General features: G+C 40.3%; 1 long non-coding RNA gene across 1 annotated transcript in view; it reads right to left on the bottom strand.

Moving 5' to 3' along the window:
- LOC135973603 (uncharacterized) overlaps positions 1–20383 on the bottom strand; it is a 183294-nt gene extending 162911 nt beyond the window's left edge. Inside the window, exon 1 of the long non-coding RNA XR_010590512.1 lies at positions 20191–20383. This is a non-coding gene — a long non-coding RNA (uncharacterized LOC135973603). The remainder of the gene's footprint in view (positions 1–20190) is intronic.
- Between the last annotated feature and the right edge of the window lie 919 nt (positions 20384–21302).

The following is a 21302-nucleotide window of genomic DNA, read 5'->3' as shown; positions in this document are numbered from 1 at the left end:
CTGTCGAATCAATATAGCAATGGGAAGGGCAAGATAGATTTTATTCTTCCTCATGCATCAGAAAAATCATCAGTTACATTCTAAAGGAGGAATCATCACTGGTGATAATGCAAGTAAAATACAAAACCAGCAGGTTCATTTTCAGATCCTGGGGGAGTTTGAAAAAATAATCTTCCGACATGAAAACTGAGCAAGCACGATACGGATTTTCAATGAGAGTGTCTAAGAATAGATGCCATTTTTTGCAAAACTGCTTTTCTGATGGTCACCGCACATTAAATAACTTAATGACTCTTTGGCTCTGGTCAGCAGATACTCTCTGTAATAACACCCTGTTCAGTAGAAAAAGGAGACAAAAAAATCACTATGTTCCCTTTTCCAATTGTTTCCTCATGACAGTATATTAAATCTTTATTTCTCTCCTGGGAGTCTGCCTCCATTTATTTTCATATTGTCCATGTTGGTCTCCTTTGAACTCAAGGTTGAAAAGCTTATTACCTAATGCCTCCATATCTTTTGGCTGCATTAACACATGCCAAAACAATATTACTCTGAGTGCACCTAACCTGTTGTGATTCCTATTCATTTGAGCATCTCTTGATTGGAGTGCTCCATTCATCCCTTTTATCTTTCCCCTATCTCTGCATAAACATTCCATGAAAGTCATGAATTTCTCTATTCATTGATGAAGAGGAGTGCACTCACCACCTTGCACAAAAAACTCTCTCAAGCTGATCAGGCAAAAATCAAGGAATGAACAGCTGGTTCCTTTCTTCCACTGTCTGCATACATTGCATCTTGTCCAGAAAACAGGCTTCTCTTTCAGCAGCCCCGATGTCTAGAAGCATTTTCTCATCTATCAAGCCTTGTCCAGTGTCCTGCTTTATTTCTGTTCCCCCATATACCTTTAAATGGGTCAAAACCTTTTTTTGAAAAGGGAAACAGACATTTTCCAATTTTCTCCCTACAAAGCAAAAGAAGTTTTACCAAAAACCAAAAACATCCCCCGCCCCAAAAAAATCACAATAAAAAGTCAAATTCAAACCCATAGACATTTTATTTTCTTCCTCACTTTCTCTTCATCTCCCCAGGTTTTCTAAAACTGGGTGATTTGGTGTTTCCCTTTACAAGGCATTTATATGTTGAAGCCAAGACTCCTACAATTAAAAAAAATATATACGGAGTACATGATATACTTCCATAATATTACTCGTCAATTTTCAGTGTTATGTAGCAAGATGTACAGTATCTAATATAGTTAATTTAAAAACATGCCTGTATAAAAGGATCTTCCAGGTGCAAATCAAAAACACACTTGTTTTGGGCAAATTGGATTTACTCTACAAAGGATCAGAAATAGAGCCTAAACTAAACCATAACATTTGGATCAACATTTCAGAATCTCCAGTTTGGGAATGGCGGGATCCAAGTTTTGGTTTGGTCCATTAAAGAAAAAGGGGTGGGTCTGGATCTCAGTTCTGATTGTGAAGACCTCAAAGCTGGAGAGTTTTCAGGCCTGGGTTTTTGGTTCAGCATCATTTTAGTTTAATCCTTCACCAAGTTATCTAAACAAAATGGAGGAACTGATAGCTGGTACTTATACTGTGCTTTCCATTAATATATCTCCAGGTGCTCACATGCCCCACAGAGTATGGCCCACGTTTTTCAGTAACTGATTCTAAATGTGCACCAGCAATTTTTGCAAGTGCAGATGCTTGCCCCATGCATTTGTACGCGCAAGTGGAGTAGTCCGCCATAGCACTACCCAACCTGCAAATAATGTAACCAGAAAATAGGGAGAGTGAACATGGAAATAACTGCTCACAATGTTGCCCATACAAATTTGGAGCCCCTTTGAAAAAGATGGCCTTGTAGATGCATAGTCATTTCACCCATCACTAAAATCTGGCTTCCTACTCAGGTGAATTGCTTTAAACCATGTACAGCACTGCGCAAGACAAAACAGAAGACTACCTCATTCAGCTGAACTAGAGGGGAATATTAGATTAGCAGAATGGAATTTCCCAATTAGAGGTTAACCAGGACATCAAGCCAATGCCTTCACTTTTGTGGAAAATGCTATGAGATTTGTAGTCAGTATCTCTTTTCTACCAAAACACCATACCCTCCATCAGTACCAGGCACTCCTAACCCCACCCCAATAACGAGATAGTGAGGACACTGGTTGTGTACTGACTGAAAGGAGCGAATGCCACCTACTGATTCAAAACACCATTTCTTGCAGGGCTTAAATTTTCCATCCAGCAACAACATAATAGAATCAAACTTGCATCATTTCTGAAATTGGACAATGCTGCCTACCCAGCCAAGATATATATTAAAATTAAGGATCTTCTAGTGCTCTCTATCCAAGCACAGAACAGATATTCATCAGATCATGTGACCATCTGTGTTTGACCCTCTGTCAAAAATACACTTATGATCAGGTAAAGGGGAAATAAGCACCTTGTACAGAAGTTCTGCATTTTATTACTACTCACACTGTGGCCTAGTGGACAGACCAGTGGGAAAGGACTCAGGAGACCTAGATTCCATTCCAAGCTCTGCCACTGAACTGCTGTGCAAACTTGGGCAAGTCACTTCTCTCTGTGCCTCAGTTTACATTTGGAAAAAATGGGGGTGATTTTTCAAACCAGTTGCATGTATCACATTCACATCAGCCCTTAGATCAACTGGCCATTGACTTCTGAGATAATTTCTAACTTAGTTATCACCAACTAAATGTGTTTAAAATGTGCTTAAATGTTTAAAATTAAAAAAAAAACAAAAAAACCCTCATTTTGGGTGCTTCATTCATATTACAAATATATATATTCATTGTCACTTTACCTCTAACCAAGATATCATTCAACAAAATAATCTGTCAACTGCTTGAAAGCGAACGATGGATCATTAACTCTGATTATTTCTGGTATTCTTTTACTTAAATTCAGAAAAATTGGGCCATCTTCTTTCCTGTTCCAAATAGGGCATTATCTTTTTCATTACATAATTTAAATTTTATATGAAAGTGATGGAATACACGAACGATCATTTAAAATTGGGCTCTGTTAGGATCTCTCAATTCTTTTTCTGGACCTTATACCAAACTTCCAAAGTACAATGTTGGGAGGGTATGCCTGTAAATATCACTATGCAATAAAATTACCAGTCTTCCCAAGAAAGAGATGCTGTGGAAAAATCCATGAATACATATAAAAACAAATATTCTTTTGGTTACTAGAGAACAGAAATAAAGAAATTGAAGCCAACAGTTCACAAAAAGAAAAGTTAGAGACTATCTTTTCTCCATCCAAAGCCCCCTATAAATTGCCACAACATTATGACCATATCCTGAAACGGAAAAGCTAGTGGATCCAGCTACCAGGGCCATTCACTCTATACAACTCCCATTGTAGACCTGGGCAAAGGTGATAAATTGTGGGGGGAGTGGCCAAGGGAAAAAGAGCATGGCCAGAGAAACTTTATACTCCTCAGGTTTTCATCTGGTGCAATGGCTCCTTGGAGACCACTGTAGCCAGCAGAAGAAAGAACAGCCCTTAAGTTTACATTCCACCACTGGGTTAAACCGACTCCGCCAGAATCCCCAAGTTCAGGGGAGTGGAAAGCTGACTAAAAGCCCCCTTTACTCTGATTTTCTTCATTTGTGCTGCGCAGAGCACTGTGAATCTGACCTCCGATCTTCAAAAACCAAAACAAGAGACCCACACCTTTTGGTAACAGTTCAACTATTAAATAAATGTCTCAGCTACTCAAACCCCTCCCACTTAAAAGACCAACCCCACAATTAAATGTACAATATCCCTCTCTTCCTTGAGATTGGAGATTGCTTGTTTCAGTTTCTGTATGATGCTCAACTATAACGGTGACAAGCACAGAATAAATAAATAGGCAGACACCTGGAGACCAGCCTTGGAATCAGAGCTGTGTAAACAAACACTGCTGGGAATTCCTTCAGACCTTTCCTTTGGTTTTGATTTCTATGGATGCACACCCTCTCAGTTTTACACTGAGCTACTTATAACCCCAAGCCCATCACATTTCACCTGTTTTTAAGTGGAAATCTTGCAAAAGGCATAACTTCTCCGTGATTTTTGATGCAGTCATTAGTCAGCCCAGGTTCACACAAATGCTTTTTAAGCCCTGGTGAACTTCCAAAGAATCTGTTCCAAGTTTTGGGGATAGAGTTGGTGATCTTGGAAATGAAAGGGAGAGACTGCAAAGAAGAAAGGGCTTAAAACAATCCTAAACACGTGTACTTACGTACTCAGGAGAGTAATGCAGAAAAATGCTTGTTATATCCATTGGTCTCAGTAAAGCCATCTGGAAACTTAAAAACTGCATGATCAAAGGACTTCTCTTCATCTGATTATCACTCATTAGCATAATGTTGCTCTGTCTTTAAGTGGATAAAAGGCTTTACTGCTTTGTAGAAGTTTGTTAGTGTTACTTTCCAATTAGACAACCTGTGATTCTTATTCCTCATATCAGCATCAATGACTTTTTCCATATAAATCATTGGGATTACACTACCTGAAGCTAGCTCAGGTTACCTGAGGTACAAAAGGGCTGCTCAGAAATTATAAGATTTGGCGATATTGCAATGTTTTCTTTTTCCTTCATTGTGACACGGAAGGATGCCATCAACCACACACACACATAGCAGTAGGGCTTTTCCTCTGCAAATAATGTAGAAATAAGCTGTAGCATGTGTGTTTAGGGGATTCTACATTCCCAATGTTTGGTAAAACAAGTGCACTTATAGAACATTAGGTGCTAGTAAACACATCTCAACTTTAATTACATAATCACATTCCCACACAAAACATTCACTGGGGTAATTCTTACACTATAAGCACCTGGCATCTTTCCACCAGCTGCATAACTACTAGTATTAAGAGTGAAAAGCAAACACAATATGTCACAGGTAAATGTACAAAGGTAGCAACACTATCTTTTCCCAGGGTTGTAACTGGGAGAACCAAAGGCTAATGAAGGGGATCTGCTCAGGATTTTTGCTTGACTATCTGATATCTACATAGGTCCTCAATGCATCTGGACCCACATTACTTGTTGGAAGAAGAAAAGTGACTCAGTATCAGTTTTACACATTTTATTACAAATTTATTAAACAAAAATAAAATCAGAAAATCACCACCCCAGCTAAACTACAGATGTTTATATTACGCTAAACTAAGAATAAAACAATATAAATCAAATCAACAAGTTAGTCTCCATATGGGAAGAGAATTAAATCATCAAATTCATACAATAGATATGTTCGAACTTTATAGTTTCTATGAAGGGATCCAAGGAGTGAAGGAGGTGGCTGGCCACTGGGTTATAATCAACAACTAAAGAATTTCACTAAAAAGTCAATCAAATCTACTAATTTGCAGCTGGTTAAATATTTTGATACTGAATCCAAAATGGATTATCTAATGTCTAAACCACAACCTCAGAGCCAAGTACTGAGTCACACATCCAGCCTCCACAGATTAGAAGAGTAGCTCAGACATTTCACTTTCTTAATCATGTCATTGCAAATACGAGGATCCCGCTGCACCATGACCTGCAGAACCTGCTAAAGACAAGATTAAAATTAAAGTCTTTGGAACCGTATCAAGATCCTTACACCCAATTTTGATGCTCAGGCTCAATGAAGAGCCACATGGAGCACTTTGACCGCTCAAAACAAACAGCTCGTCGTTGATCCTGTTGAGGAACCATCGGGTTTTGATTTATGTCGGAAAGACTGGGGCAGATTGAATCGCATCAGGACAGCTCATGGGAGATGTGGACAAATCCTCTTTAAATGGAAAATGAAGCACACACCTATGGTCACCAGGCACAAACGACAGAGCACATCATATCTGAATGTCCCCTTCGTTCTTTTGCCGGCGGCCTGAAGGACATTCAGCAGGTCACTGCTGCGTCAATGCGCTGGCTATCAAACATAGATCTAAATTTGTGGTTGTTGCTACCAAGCCATACGAAAGAAGAAGAGCCAAGTATGAAACTTCCTCCTTAGATGAATATTCTTATGTGGTGGCTAACCATTTCCTTCCACCTCCTTCCAACGGACATCATATAACAGACTTCAACAGAACACTCTGATAAGCAGAACTCTAATGTACCACAATTTACAAGACTAGGTCTTTTAATCACAGAATATGGTACATGCTTTACTGAGTATCTTTATGAGACTCTATTTAGGGCTGCTTAAACCTAGTGAGCTTTCTTTCTCGTGCGTTTCCCCTGGGGACTTTACAGGCACTCATGCAAGCAGACGACCACACTTTCACACACTAAAATTAAAGAATATGAAAAGACTGGGTTGCCTCCCAGCTAATAAGCACAAAAGACAAAAACAGAAAAAGAAAAAATAAGGTACTTGAGATAACAGGGTGTTCACGAACTCTGCACTCTTGCAGTCTTCTGGACTCTCGTGGAATATGGGCTGAAACTGCCGTCAAAAAGCCAGTGGGTGGTGTTCTGCTGGCAGAGGACTTCCCACTAATGGACCTCTTCCAAATGCAGGGAGAGACTGGTGTAGCCTATTTGTGAGGTCTTGAATTCCTGTCCCCACAGCAGACAGTGTTGGGGATTCTGGAACATCTGTTTTCCCTCTGGTAGCTTGTTTGACCTGAAAGGGGAGGCTTCTCAGTCTCGCCTTGAGTCTTATGGTTTGCAAGCCTTGCCCACTCCACCTTGCAACCTTCCAAGGCCTTCAAACAAATCAAGTGCCAGCCTTAGCTTGGAGCCATGCAACTTGGTCCCCACAAGTTCATCTTTAGCTAAGGCCAATTCTGGGGAAAGTTCTGCTAAGCCAGCAACTTAAAAAATATTCAGTGTTTTCATACCACAGAAACTGTATGCTTGCGACCCATCAAAAAATACAGAACATGAGACCACTTTTGAGGAAGCTGGCACAGTCTTATGCAGTTGAAAAGGTCTTGAGATGACATTACGTCACCAGTTTACAGAAAGTTTGGTCCATAAGCCATATAAAAGTAACCGGTCCATAAATCATATAGAAGTAAATCATATAAAAAGACCTTAGTAACAACCAGCCACTCAACATTCATCCATCAGCAAATTAAAAATAGATTTAGACATCTTATGAGAGATGTCATCATTTGTCTTGCAAACAGGACAATTTCTATTATAGTGCTGGGGTATAAGTCAAACAGTTTTTTCTCTATCAAGAGGAAGATTCCAGAGATAGTTACTTAAATACCTCTCAAGATGAAAATTTCCTCAAGAAATAAAACTAAGCAAAGTTTATATAAGGTCAGTATTCCCATATACACTATTTCTCTCATATAATTCTGAGTCATCTGCCCTTTCACAAAATGCTGGATTTCCTTGCAATTGATTTAAGGAGCCTGGGACAGATAAAATCATGGGGTTATTCATTGCTCGTTTTATTAACCTGGACTCCTGATGAAGACGTTGACTCCCAGCATGCAACTACACATCTGCCTCTTGGCACTCCAAGGAATTGCTAGTCCATTGCATTACCGCCCTGTGTGTTGCTGCTCTGGAATTAGAGATTTATCTCTGCTCCAAGGGAGTCTGTTGTCTCACCAGGATCTCTCTCTGCCATAGATGATGGTGTGAAACAAACTAATACAAAAATATTTTTCTCACATATTACAGCAGATTTTCTGCCTGAGCCTCCCACAGCATGCAGAGCTACACAAAATATTCCTAGGCAATAAGTGCAATAAAGCACAATGTGACCCTCTCGGGGACTTGTACGTTTTTAAGGCACAATGCGGTTTATTATGATGGTGCTGCAGGTACATACCCAATCCCAGTGGCCCTGATTCACAACAGCATCGGGAATGGTGCAAAGGATGTGCTTACATGGTGCCCTGAACAAAGAGGGAGTTAAGACCAGGGTTGAGTGCTTTCCAGAATTGGGGCCAAACTAAGCAAAGAACATTCCACTACTCCAGCACTTGTTCTCTAGCAACCGCACAAGGGCTTCTGGAACTTGTATTTTCACGGCACATCATAGCATTGGGAACAGAACACGCTACTCCCCGCTGCTCTTTGTGAGTTTGCGTGGAGAGGAAAAATGGGCCTGCTACCAGCATAAGGAGATCCCCATTGGTTAGGGGGAGGGCAGCCTAACCTGGCATCCCTTTCACAATGCAGTAGTGGGGCACAGTGAGTCAGTTTCCCTTGATGAGCTCAGTGGGGCAACAGAAGCCTTGAGCCTGATGGTAAGTGGAGATCGCCGGGGGCGGGAGGCTGCTAAGGATGTGGTATGGAAGAATCCTACAACAAAAGTTCTTGCGGGGTTTCCAGCATTTCAGCTCAGAAGCAGGCTCTGAATGTGGATGCCAATGGCACTTGGCCAACGGATAAAATCCAAATTAGCATCTGAATCATGAATATGGATATGAATATGGCATAATTAAGATATGTTTTATGCAAGATGGGTCATGTGAAGTATCATTAGAAAGGTTTATAATTTACTGAATGTAATTATCCAATTTGTATGCATGTATCATTTCTCTATCTGAAGTTAGGAATATTGACTATAACAATTATGCAATCAGCCTGGATTGGCCATTAGGAAAGACATTGGGTCTTTGAAGATGCTGATTTCCCATCTTCCTGGAGTTCCTTCCTGTGGATGTTACAAATAAGCCTTGTCCCAAGGTTGCTTTAACACTGCAAGGTCATGTGATGATGTCTCCTGGTACAAAATACCAACTTGGACACTGCTGGTACTTTTCCACTGAAAGGGGGCGGGGGGAAGGCGGAGGGGAAATCAAACAGGGAAACAAAATATTCCTGCCATATGTAAATACTATTCAAGGCCAGAGAGTGAGTTAATCCTGGTTGTCAGTTCTTCATTGAATCCGCACCTGTGAAGGGAAATACCTGGAACTCTGAGCTGCAGAAACTCTGCAACCTGCCTAAAACAACATTTAGGGTGAGAAATTACTACTCATAACCAGTTTCTTTAATGAATTAAGCTTAGGGTGTGTGTTTGTTTATTTTGCTCAGTAATCTGCTTTGTTCTGTTTGCTATCTCTTAAAATCACTTAAAATTTATTCTTTGTAGTTAATAAACTTGTTTTATTTTCTAAAACTCAGTTTGTGCAATTGATAACTGGGTGGGGGGGGGCGGAAGAGCTGTGAATATCTTCCTCCACATTGAGCACGGGGGTGTTTTTCCTGAGCTTATGCTATATAGATTTCTATACAGCGCAAGACAATATAACTTTGGGTTTACACTCCAGAGGGTGTGTGCATAGGAGTGCTGGGCAATCCCCTGGAGCTGAGTCCTCCCACAGAGAGCTGATTGCAGACTCTGTGTGATTCTACAGTTGGGTGTGTCCCTGTGTGTGTACTGGAAGGGGGCTTGAGAGACTGATACAGCAGCATGGGGGAGGACCCAGGCTGGTGGGACAGGATATGCTCAGTGGGACCCCAGAACATCAGGTAGCACGGGTCCAACCCATCACACATCCCATTCACATCATCCAGAAGACAGCATGAACTAGTGAGTAGGGCACTGGACTAGGAGTCAGGACAGCTGCATTCTACTCCCAACTCTTTGTCTGTCTTGCCTATTCTGAATAAGTTGTTCAGGCCAGAGGCTGTTTCTTACTATGTATTTGTACAGTGCTTTGCACAGTGGGACATGCATTACAGTAATACAAAAATAGCCACCTCCACTTAGGGTTACAGCCTGGCACACAGCACCTCTGAGAGCCAGCCCCATGGAGTCCAAGTGAGGATTCCACTTAGCTCCTGCAAAGGAAAAGAAGAGTTCCAGACACTTACTCGGGGGAAATGCATCACTGTTCAGCTCAGAGCAGCAACTTTCTCCACTATATCTGAAAGAGCGATGTAGTGAGATATTTAAATACAGAACCTCGGGACCTACTCCTGCTCTCCGTCAGACCTGTGCAAATCAGGAAGAACTGCACCAAAGGCAGCAGAGATATACCAGGGAAAGACTGTGTAAGTGAGAGGAGAATCACTTACTATGGAACAGAGGTAAGTTCATTCATTTAATCCAAGCGATGCTTATGAGATTGACTATATACAATACACGGAGCAAGACGATTCTGGAGTGGAAGTGAGAGAAAACTGCAAAGAAATCAGTGAATCATGTCAATGATATAAAAAGAGGAAAACCTCACTAGGAGAAAGACCCAGGGATGGTCTGTGACCTATAACTGGGTAGATTTAACAGCATAATGAAATCGTTCTTAAGGGGCTTACTGCTGTAAGTACAGGTTCTGGGGTAAACTGTTAAGTACCAAGATTGACTACATAATGACCCTTGATGGTGGAAACAGGCTGATGCAGTAACTTTGAGTGGAGAAAACAACAAAGGGGAATAAAATGACACCTGCCATGCAAAAACAAAACAAAAGAGGGGAGAATAATAAATTCCACCACCTGAATCTGATGTGGAAGGAGAGAGGGACAAAAGAACTGTCAAGATGTTGAGAATGTGAAGTAAATTAGATGTTTGAAGGATTAAAAAAAAAGAAAAGATACAAGTCTAAAAGATGGAAACATCTTCGCAATATAAAATGAGATTCCTTAATCCACTAACAATTAACTTAACGTTTAGCATATTTACTAGGCTAAAATTGTGCAGCCTGAATGGCTAACAGTGGGAACCAAAATCCATATTTTGGCATCTAATTTCATGGAGACTCTGACCTACACTAAGACGACCACAGAATGTGGGATGTAGGCACATCACCCCAGGGAACACCTGGAGACATGAACTCCTGAAATCAAGGGGCATTTTGTTACCCATTTAAACGGGTTCAGGAACAGAATCAGAACAGCAAACACCAGTAGCAAAGCTAGCCTTGAGCAACCCTTGGGCTCAGGGAGTATCAGGCCTGTGCTTGCAACTCTTCACTGTACTTTTTTGTGTGCATTGGCTTAGCAGGAGTTACAACTACTCTGCTGTTAAGAGAGCTTTGTCGGGATTATATTTTTGCTATTTAGTAACACTGGAATTCGAATCTTCACCTTGCCACTAGTGACTAAAATTACACAGGCTATTGCGGGGCAATTTTTATGCTCTTCTCTGGATCTTTTATTTGAATGAACAAACCTTTCCTCAGTTTTAAAAAACATCATTTACCTGCTCCTCATTCTCCACTTATTAATGTCCAATTTCCCACCATGCTGTCTTAAACACCTGTAGGATGGCAGCAAATACAGGTTTTTTTAGAAAAATGGATACTCTGAAAACCTTGTGAAAGTTATTTCACGCCCTCCTTATGTTACTCCTGTGACTATGTTAGTCTGCTGCAATTTATCAGATTTGGCTGGACGGCTGGATGGACAGAATACTCCACTGAGCACTTTATCAACCATCTACTAGTCTCGGTCTGGCAGTTGTTATTGTAAGTACTGTGCTATATTTGTTGAGGGAGAGAAGTCAGCGAAGTGGAGGCTTAGTAAAAATACACAGCGCAGACAGAAAGACAGATTGGCTATTTCCATACAGTATATTTGCATAATGGAAACCTCAGTTTTAAAAACCAAAGCACAAGCTGTGTCCACACAGAAGGGCACTTTTGGACCAAGCTTTTCAAAGGTATCTAGGGTGTTTGGCTGCCTGGCTCCCATTCAAATGCCTTATGCAGCTTTAAAAATATTAGCCTAAAATCTATTCTGCCCAAAATTTGCTTTCCCATGTATCTAATTATAATTGAAATAAAAATTTGGAGGACTGTAGTTTACTAATGGTGTTACTAGGATGTGATGTAAATACCCTCTTCCCCCCCCCCCCCAAAAAAATAAATACTTTCTCACACACAGAGTCAGGGAAACATGTAAGGTGCATAAGAGATCGATAGGCAGTACGAAGTGAAGGGAACACCCACATAGCACCTGTACAGATGTTTCATATTAGAAATGAGAGTACCGGCTTTGGAAAAGGCTTGGATCCCTCCAAAAATTGGAGATACCCTCGGGCAAAGTCAATATTATACTATTCACCCCCTGTAGGTATGGAGAGGCACTTGGACGAACTCCCAAGACAGTAGAACTATCATAGAAAGAAGCTTAGAACAAATCTCATTGGTTCAGATACCACTTCCGGAGCTGTGCCATGTTGAATGAATGACTTCCTGCCCCTGCGGGCTAACTGTTCAGTTACTGTGGTTGTAAAACAGACACAACTACTTTGACAACGAGTGCTGTTTCTCAGTCTCTTCTGGCATATCCCGATAGCCTTGTGCAGAAATTAGAACGCGGTAGCAAGACTGGCTTCTCCACTCCATTATCTTTCTCTGCCCCTGTACTTTTCATGGAAGAGAACCACCAATGGATTTGCAAAAACAAAGCTCCACCTGCTCTGCCCCAGCTCCTCTCCTGATACACCCCAAACGCATGCTTGAGATCTTCATTGTTTAGTCCCTGCTGCACATTGCAGCCACTTGGAACTTCACAACAAAAGCAGGACAGGAACTCTCATCTTTCTACTCTAAAATCATAAACCACCATTACTTGCAATGAAGGAGAATCTTCACCATATTATCAAGCTAGATAGCATCTATCAAACTGTTCTGATTCTGTCCAGTACAGGGCAGTAGTAAACAGATGTAACTGTTACCCGGGGTTTTCAGAACCCAAAACAGTGGTAACTTAACTGTTTCTCTCCAAGCGGTGTCAGGAATAAATCACTGGAAACACAGCAATTCCCTCTGACAAATGATTGATATAAGCAAGTGTGCTTTGATCTAAAACTACTATTTATTAGATATTAAGCACACACAACAACAGGCTTAGGACACCCCAGATATAGTTGCCCACAGTCTGAGATGGTTTCAAGTGACCACCAGCCAGGCTTCCAGGGGCCCTCTTTCCATCCAGCTGATGGGGAGTTTAAATGTCAGCTCCTTGCCCTAAGAAAAGCTCCCTCTGACTGCTCAGAGGTATTTACTTTTACCTAATCTTTTAACAAAGCACATAACTTATAGTAACTCCTAGTGGGTCAGCAAAATGCGGTCACCAATTCCCCTAATTTCAACAAACTCTCAAAACATATTTTTTAGTATTTCTAGCTATAAACAATAATATATCAGAGCACCTAAAATCAAGGTAACTATTCACTCGCTCTCTTCCATAACTTTCTATCCCATCCTCTCTTTCCGATTAGCAAACTGCAAGTATGCAGCTGTCTAACGTCACCTCACAATTGCCTAAGATTATTCTTCGCTATGTAGAATTTGGTTTTCGGCTGGCAGTGGTTGAACATACAAAATGGCTGACTGCAGTAATGTCAAGTTCTGGAGGACACACGGGAACGTCAAATTCCAGGGTAACATAACCAGCCAATTCATCACAATGTGCTTTCAAAGCTGTACTTTGAAAACAGCTATTTTTTTCAGTATGCCCCCTTTAACAGAGACCTTTTACTGACTAAGGTATTCTGGTGTCTTGTAGAACGTAAATCCAGACAGCCACATTGGCTTTGTCGACACTTCGAGCTACGGGGTGCAATTCCGCTGCTCATGTACACACACTCGCACTAGCTTTCACTGAGCTAGTGAGAGTATGAACAGCCATATAGCTGCAGTAGCATGGGTAACAGCAGCATGGCTGTGCCACGCAGAGTACAAACCAGCCTGAAACCAGTGGGGGGAATGGCTTAGCCAAGCCTTTGCTGCCACCACCCATTCTACCGTAGCGACCCTGCTATTTATACTCATTAGCTCGATGAGAGGTAGCATGAGTATGTGCTCGTGAGCCTGAGAATCACACCTCATAGCATAGACACAGCCTTTGAGACAGATCCATTCTATTAGCCAAGCTCCAGTAGCCAGCTTTACATTTATAAAAGCTCATTCACTGCCCATCAGGAATAGAGTTCTCAGGTGATAGCTATAAGGTGGACTCAAGAGGGTAAATCATTATAGATGGGTTGGGATCAATTGTTGGAAGGTCCCAATAATAGTTTGCTTTGTATTTTTAAAGCAGTCAGTAGAAGTTAAATCCCATTAGTGACCGTCATATCCTAGTGAAAGTTTGTAGTTTATATACAGATTAAAAAACACCTAACAATATGCTCCATTTTCCTCATGTCCCCTGGCAACCTTTATAGCCATCATTCACAACCATGGCTAGCAATGGTGATAGCTACGGGATTCAAGTGTTTTAACTTATTTTACCTTTCCAGGATAGCGTTCGCTGACACGACGGTAAAAATGCCTAAGGCTAACATACCCTAGAGCTCTCCTCATTGCTAACACTGATGGTAAATCATGGTTACAACGTCTGTTATATAGATGCAGCCACTGTCTGCTAAACAAAGAGGCAGATTGATAATTATCTAACACTTTTTAGTTGCACTAAAATGAAGTATTAGTGATTCATACTGGTACTCTCCCCCCCCAAAAATTATATTACAGTGACAACATGAAGGATGTTCAACTCTAAACAACCCATAAAGCAGGTAATCTCTAAAGTAATGAGACCAGATGGAAGTTTGCAATTTGAATGCAATTCACCTACAGGAGGATGCTCATTAGACTACAAATAAAATGACCAAAATAATAATAAAATAAAATGAAGCAAAACATTAGTCTGTGGTTTATAGCAGTAGATCACACCTAACAAAATCAAAGAAAACCCAGTAGACTGCATTATCTTTTTAACTACATACTGGAGTTTTACACAGAAGCTCCTTTGGAGCACTTTTACTACAGTAACTTTTTAAACTGATTTATAAAACCAATAAACTTGAGCCTGCCATTGTGTTCTCAGCAGTCAGCATCATGAATTAATTTACTGTAAGATGAATATTATGACTTCATACGTTTCATACTAGATTTGTCAACCAGAAAGAATTATGGGGGAAAAAAAAACATTTTTATATAGGCTTTTTGTCTGTTGAAGCCAAGTTATCTTAAAGTGAATCAAAATTTCACTAAACAATTCTGAGCATACACAACATTGCAAAAACATAATGGTTAAATTCAAACAGGCCATTGTCAATTATCCATGTCTAATGCACCCATTGCTTATATATTTCGAGAGATATGTCAATGCAAAAGTAAAATGTATAGTTATACCAACACAGAGAGAGAGATAAATGGAGGGTTCATTTGAGATTCTGTTACTCAGATTCATATTATTTAGGATTTTTAATACAAAGTGATTTCTTCCTGTCACACAGAAAAGATTAATTTTGCTATTACATTTTAAAGGACGGCAAGTGGCAGTTCAAGTTCAAAACACAGTGTAATATTTTAAAGTAAAATGTTTTCTTTTAGACTAAACAAAAACACTCAGCAACCAGTCCGTCTCCAATGGGCATCTGTTAATGAAAGCCTTCAGCATGATAGTCAACTCAACATTATGAGGTTTTCTACTTCTGCTGAAGAACTGTATGCTTGCATGATAATTAAGTGAAATCTCACCCCTTTGACTCTTAAATCAGGCGTCAGTCACCATAGCTTTCTATTTAGTTCATGAGTAAAGTTTGAGTAATTCTTTTCTACTGAGTTTCAATGTTTCTTGTTTATTTTAACATTTAGAATTCCCAATAGTGTGAAAGGTGAAGATCCTTATTCTCTACTCTACTGCTATGCACCTGCCACTGTCATTTATGTCTCTGAAACGTGGCTGTAAAGTAACCAGCCTGATTTGGTTGCATTTTACAGCTACTTTGTATAGAGGTGAATAACCATAAATGGGGCAAGACAGTGGAGAATCAATCCAATAGAGCAGTGTTTCCCAAACTTGGGACGCCGCTTGTATAAGGAAAGCCCCTGGCGGGCCGTGCCGGTTTGTTTACCTGCTGCATCTGCAGGTTCGGCCGATCGCGGCTCCCATTGGCCGCGGTTCGCTGCTCCAGGCCAATGGGGGCTGCAGGAAGCAGCACGGGCTGAGGGATGTGCTGGCCGCCCTTCCAGCAGCTCCCATTGGCCTGGAGCGGCGAACCGCGGCCAGTGAGAGCTGCAATCGGCCGGACCTGTGGACGCGGCAGATAAACAAACCGGCCCGGCCCACCAGGGGCTTTCCCCAAACAAGCGGCGTCCCAAGTTTGGGAAACACTACAATAGATGGTTCCATTGGCCCTTATTTCAGACAGCCTAATCCAAAGCTCTTTGAAATTAACAGGAGTCTTTCAATTGGCTTCAGCGCCCAGAATAAAGTACTATTGGATGGGAGTAAAGGTAGCAAAATATTGCAAGCTGGCCCAATCCAAAACCAATGAAAAGATTCTCATTGAGTTCAGCAGGATTGCCCTCAGTGATTAAAGCAGCATACTAAGTAGGAGGGTAATCGCTGAGTTAGGGGTTGAAGAAAGAGAAAAGGAAGGCATCTCAGCATCTAGAGATGAAGCCAGGAAAGCGGAAAAATCAGTTCTGTTCAGAGCTTGAATAACATTTCACTAAGAGTGAGCAGCGTATTTATAATTGTAATAGCCAAAAGAACCAGATGTGACAACCACTGTTCTGTTTTCATCTCATTGTTTGCCAATGTTTAACTGTGTTTTGTATTACTTCCATACAAATGAAACTCCAAGATGTCAATAATTTTCTGGTATATTGCAATACAGGAATTGCTGGGAAAGTATAATCCCCGAAGTATTACAGTGGGACTAAGTAGCATAAGGTAAGGGGGGGGGGGGGGGGGGGTTGCTAATACTTTGGAGGATAGAGCTAAAATTCAGATGGACATTGATAAATTGGAGAACTGGGCTTTAGGCAACAAAATGAAATTCAACAGAGAAATGTAAGGTGCTACACTTAGGGAAGAAAACCAAATGAACAAATACAGAATGGGGGTAAACTGGCTTGGCAGCAGCACTGCTGAGAAGGATCTGGGAGTTGTGGTGGATCGCAACCTCAACATGAGTCAATAATGTGAAGCTGTTGCAAAAAAAAGCAATTGCAATTTCAAGTTGCATTAATAGAGGCATAGCATGCAAGTCATAGGAGCGGATAGTACTGCTCTACTCAGTGCTCGGTAGGTCTCAGCTGGAGTACCGTGTCCAGTTTTGATCACCGATGTATAGAAAGGATGTTGAGAAACTGGAAAGGATCCAGAGGCGAGCGACAAAGATGATCAAAGGAATGGAACACAAGCCATATGAGCAAAGGCAGAAGTAACTGGGTATGTTTAATTTGGAAAAAAGGAGATTAAGGGGGCATATGATAGCAGTTTTGAGATACTTGAAAGGCTGCCTGAAATGAGCAGAAAGTGTTTTTATGCTCACAAGTAGTTAGTCTATTCTCAAGTGCTGAATTATATTGAAAGTGAAATCAAATGAAGGTGCTGGGAGAGTTCTGGAATTCCATTCCAAAATACGGTAAATGAATGAACATCACTCTACCAGAGGGTACCACTGGTTCCCTAATTTGCTAGAGGGCATGACCACAGCTTATTCAAATGTGTGTTAAAATACCCAACAAAACAAAAATAGAATGTATTTGTGATTTTGTTGTCACAATCAATACGTGCCATGGTCTTTTGGTAAGAGTAATTGAAACAACAGGCCAAATTCAATCCTGTCAAGGTGAATTTGGTTTAAAGTATGGCCATATAGTTGTGAACCAATAATTATGAGATGTAGAGTAAATTGAGGGTTCCACCATTAGCTAGCACTATTAGTGGGCTTTCTAGAATTCATCCCTGTTAAGATATTTATTGCACAGTGGATCACTTCATTTCTAAAAGCAATGTGCAGCAAATGTTCAATGTGTATTGCTTAGGGCTGGATATATTATTAATATTCTAATAGCATCTAGCTTCAGGGCATTATAGATACAATATAAATATTTTGAGGCACTGCTGTAGATAATATGAAATAGAGTGGAGAAGTATATATAACTTTTAAAAGTTTATCACAGCTAAAGCCTGTCAGGAATTTTTTGACAAATTGGTTTTTGTCAAAAAATCCCAATTCATCAAAACCAAAATTTTTTGTGGAAACATATCAGGGTCACCAAAAGTCCCCGCTCTGCCTAGTTTTTCATCTGGCCCAATTAATATTTAGTAAGTCCCCGTTCTGCATGATTCAGAACAGGGAACATAAGTACATATGAACAGTCATACTGGATCAGACCAATGGTCCCTCTAGCCCTGTATCCTGTCTTCTGACTGTGGCCAGTGCCAGATGCGTCAGAGGGAGTGAACAGAACAGGTCAATTCATCAAAAAATCCATCCCCTGTCAACCATGGGATGTGGGAGACTTGAACCTGGGTCTTCCACATTCCAGCTAAGTGCTCTAACCAGTAGGCTGGTGGCTTTTCAGGTGGGGGAGGTGGGTGTCTCGCTCTCATTTTTTTCATGAAGAATTTTGAAAGGTTTTGGTTCGTTCTGCCTTAGAACAAAAATGAATTCCAAAACCTCTAAATTTTTCATGCACTGGAATTCCAGCCACCCCTAATCAGAGCAACTTTCTTCTGTAGAGGTCATATTGACGTTCTGAGCGAGCTACTAGCATGATGCCCTGCAGCAACGAGGACTGTCTTTGAGGTTACTACCTAGAAACTCGAATGTAATACTGGCAAACAGAAGTGAATACTGATATCACCTAGAAGGTTCTTGCACCAGCCTTTCATATTCTGGCAATATAGGTTAAAATCTTGATTCGGTCAAACTGGAAAAATGTGTCTATTCACAAATCCTAATCTTACATTGTAAGAGCTGTCCACACTACAACCAGGCCAGTGGTCTCAGAAATGATAATCATATCCGAGGCTTCAGCCCAATTTGGGAACACACTTAAAGGACATTCTGCACTGCAAATTAGAACCAATTAGGGGACAACCAGGTCCCCATGGCTTTGTTGGAGCAGTAGCATAACATGGCGTAAGTTGCATCGTTTCTGCACTGTCTGAACTGGTTAGGGAAGCCTGGAACACCTCTAATTACACCATGCTGTTATATTCTTACTTTCAGGAGCATTAAATTATTCCTGAAAGTTAACAAGGATAATGGAAATACCAGACTCACTCTGGTATACAAAAAAGTAGCAGATAGTGAGGAGGAGGGGTGCAGAATTTGCATAGATGTTGTACATGTCTTTGTAGGTTTAGCCAATAATTTGGGGAAAAGGTCACTTGTTGCCTAGAGCTCAAATGAGAACCATTATGAAGCAAATGGATTAAATCAATGTGAACCAGGCTAAGAGGAAGTAATAAATGAACTACAAATTATCCATCCCTCTAATTGGCCTGAGCAATTAGATTCCATTAATGGTTATTAACAAATTGAACACCTCAGCAAACCACTTCATATTCCACCTTGACCAACTCTTTTACTATCTGCAGGAAGTGAGCAGGTGGGAGGATAAATTAATCTGATTTTTCTCACGTAGATTGGACCAACTGGTCCATGCAACACAACACTATTATAAAATTTCATTTTGAGTCACAGGACTCAAAAGCTTCATAGGAAAAGGGGGAGGACAGAAGTGCTGATAACTCAGGACCCAATCATACAAGCCATACCATTGACTTTAGAAACATTACTCACATGAGTAAGGGATGCAAAATGACAAGGAAACAATCTCCAAATGTTGTGAAACTTTAGGAATAACATGGTTTAGAAAATTTAAAGTATTCTGACTTCAAATTAAGTTCCAAAATTTATCAAGGCAGCAGTATCTAAATAATCCATACAGAGATTGTAACATCCATACTTCATTGGCACAGGAGCAATTTCAGAACAGATTTCTAGAGTTAATGAATAACACAGGACTAAAACAGGTTTACTTATTAGCCAGGGCTGCAAGATAGCTAGTAAAAATCTAAAAGGTTAATTGCATAGTTAAATAAAATAAAAATAAAAGGTGGCAACACATTCTTTCTGGATGTCATTTCCTTTTCAGATATGTTAGTATAAAATATATATTTACCAGTTTTAAGCAGAAAACTTAATCAAGATAAGGTGGTATTGCTGGCTGTCCAATGACAGTATGCTAAAGAAATGAGTGTATCTTTCTGGCTTACTAATGTAATTCAGATGTATCTTAAACTGGTGCTTTGTAATTATAGAACTCTGCATGTCTCTTTTATCCTTTAAAGAGATCTTAAAAATAAAGAAATAAATATTTAAAAATGTGCCCTTACAACAGCAAAATTGCACAGCTCATTTCTCAAAGTCAGGAAATGCAAAAAAGTTCATGCTGAATGTGCAAATTGTACCTTGATCTCTTGTGTATATATGCATAAAAATACAGACCCCATTCTCCAGTGCGGTAAGTCTGTTTGCATCACTCCCCTTGCAGCAAAGCAGGCTTAAATCTGGAGGACAAGAGCACCTGAGGATTCTCTTTGTCCTAGCCTGGGGTGAATTCCCTTTTAGGCACAGCAGGACAGGAGAGGGCTTGGAACAGAGCTACACTGATTTTTACCAGCTGAGGATCAGACAAGCTGTACTTAAAAAGCACTACTCCCTGCATTCATCACTAAAAACAGCTGCCCCTACATTCAGCATTCCTGAAAAGGTAAGACAACTCATTTGAAGAACAGCATAACACGTTTCCCAGCAAACACAGAACAGATTAAAGAGACACCTGTTGTTTTGTTTGCTTCCACTAACTACTCTCACACTACTTTCTTAATCTGTCTTATTCAAGTAGCCATTAAATCAATTACCCTTAACTAAATCCATTATTAAACAAAATCCTGCAACACCACAATTAGTGAAACACAGATAACGAGAATCAGCACAGTGATATTGGACCCACAGCACCTTGTTTCCTGCACAAACAATGCCACAGAATCAGGAATTTTTATTGTAAAGATATTTACATGACTGCCATTGACACATAAAAATATGTTGGCAATGAAAAATGGAATGATACTGGCCAGGAAAATAAGCAAGCACAAATGTGTGTTCTCTAATGCAAAAGTTCACAAGCCCAGAAATTAAACATTTCTCTAGTATATTGCAGTATATAATACACCAGTTCAAACATTCTGAGGAAATCACACATTACTTCCCTGAGGGCTGATTAAATCCATCACCTCAATACACATCAGCTTTCATAAAATGTATTTCACGTAGTTGTGATAATATGCAAAGCATATTCAAATCCCAGTTCTCATTTAAATTGTGTTAAAAGGATGACATATTCTGTAATAGATGTCAACCTTGAAACAAATATCTTTGAGCTATTCTAGTTGCAATAGTGCATACGATATGCCTACAGAGCACATGGGCTGCTCTTGGAATTGCCCATAAGCATCAGAGATTGACTTGAGGCTTTTCTTCCTCCAGCAGGTACTTAAGGTGTACCTTCCTAGTTCCCCAG

This window comes from Chrysemys picta, chromosome 9 (genome assembly GCF_011386835.1).
Source record: "Chrysemys picta bellii isolate R12L10 chromosome 9, ASM1138683v2, whole genome shotgun sequence".
NCBI lineage: Eukaryota > Metazoa > Chordata > Testudines > Emydidae > Chrysemys > Chrysemys picta.
The sequence above is the reverse complement of the archived record's forward strand: the minus strand, read 5'-3'. Positions and strand labels throughout refer to the sequence as shown.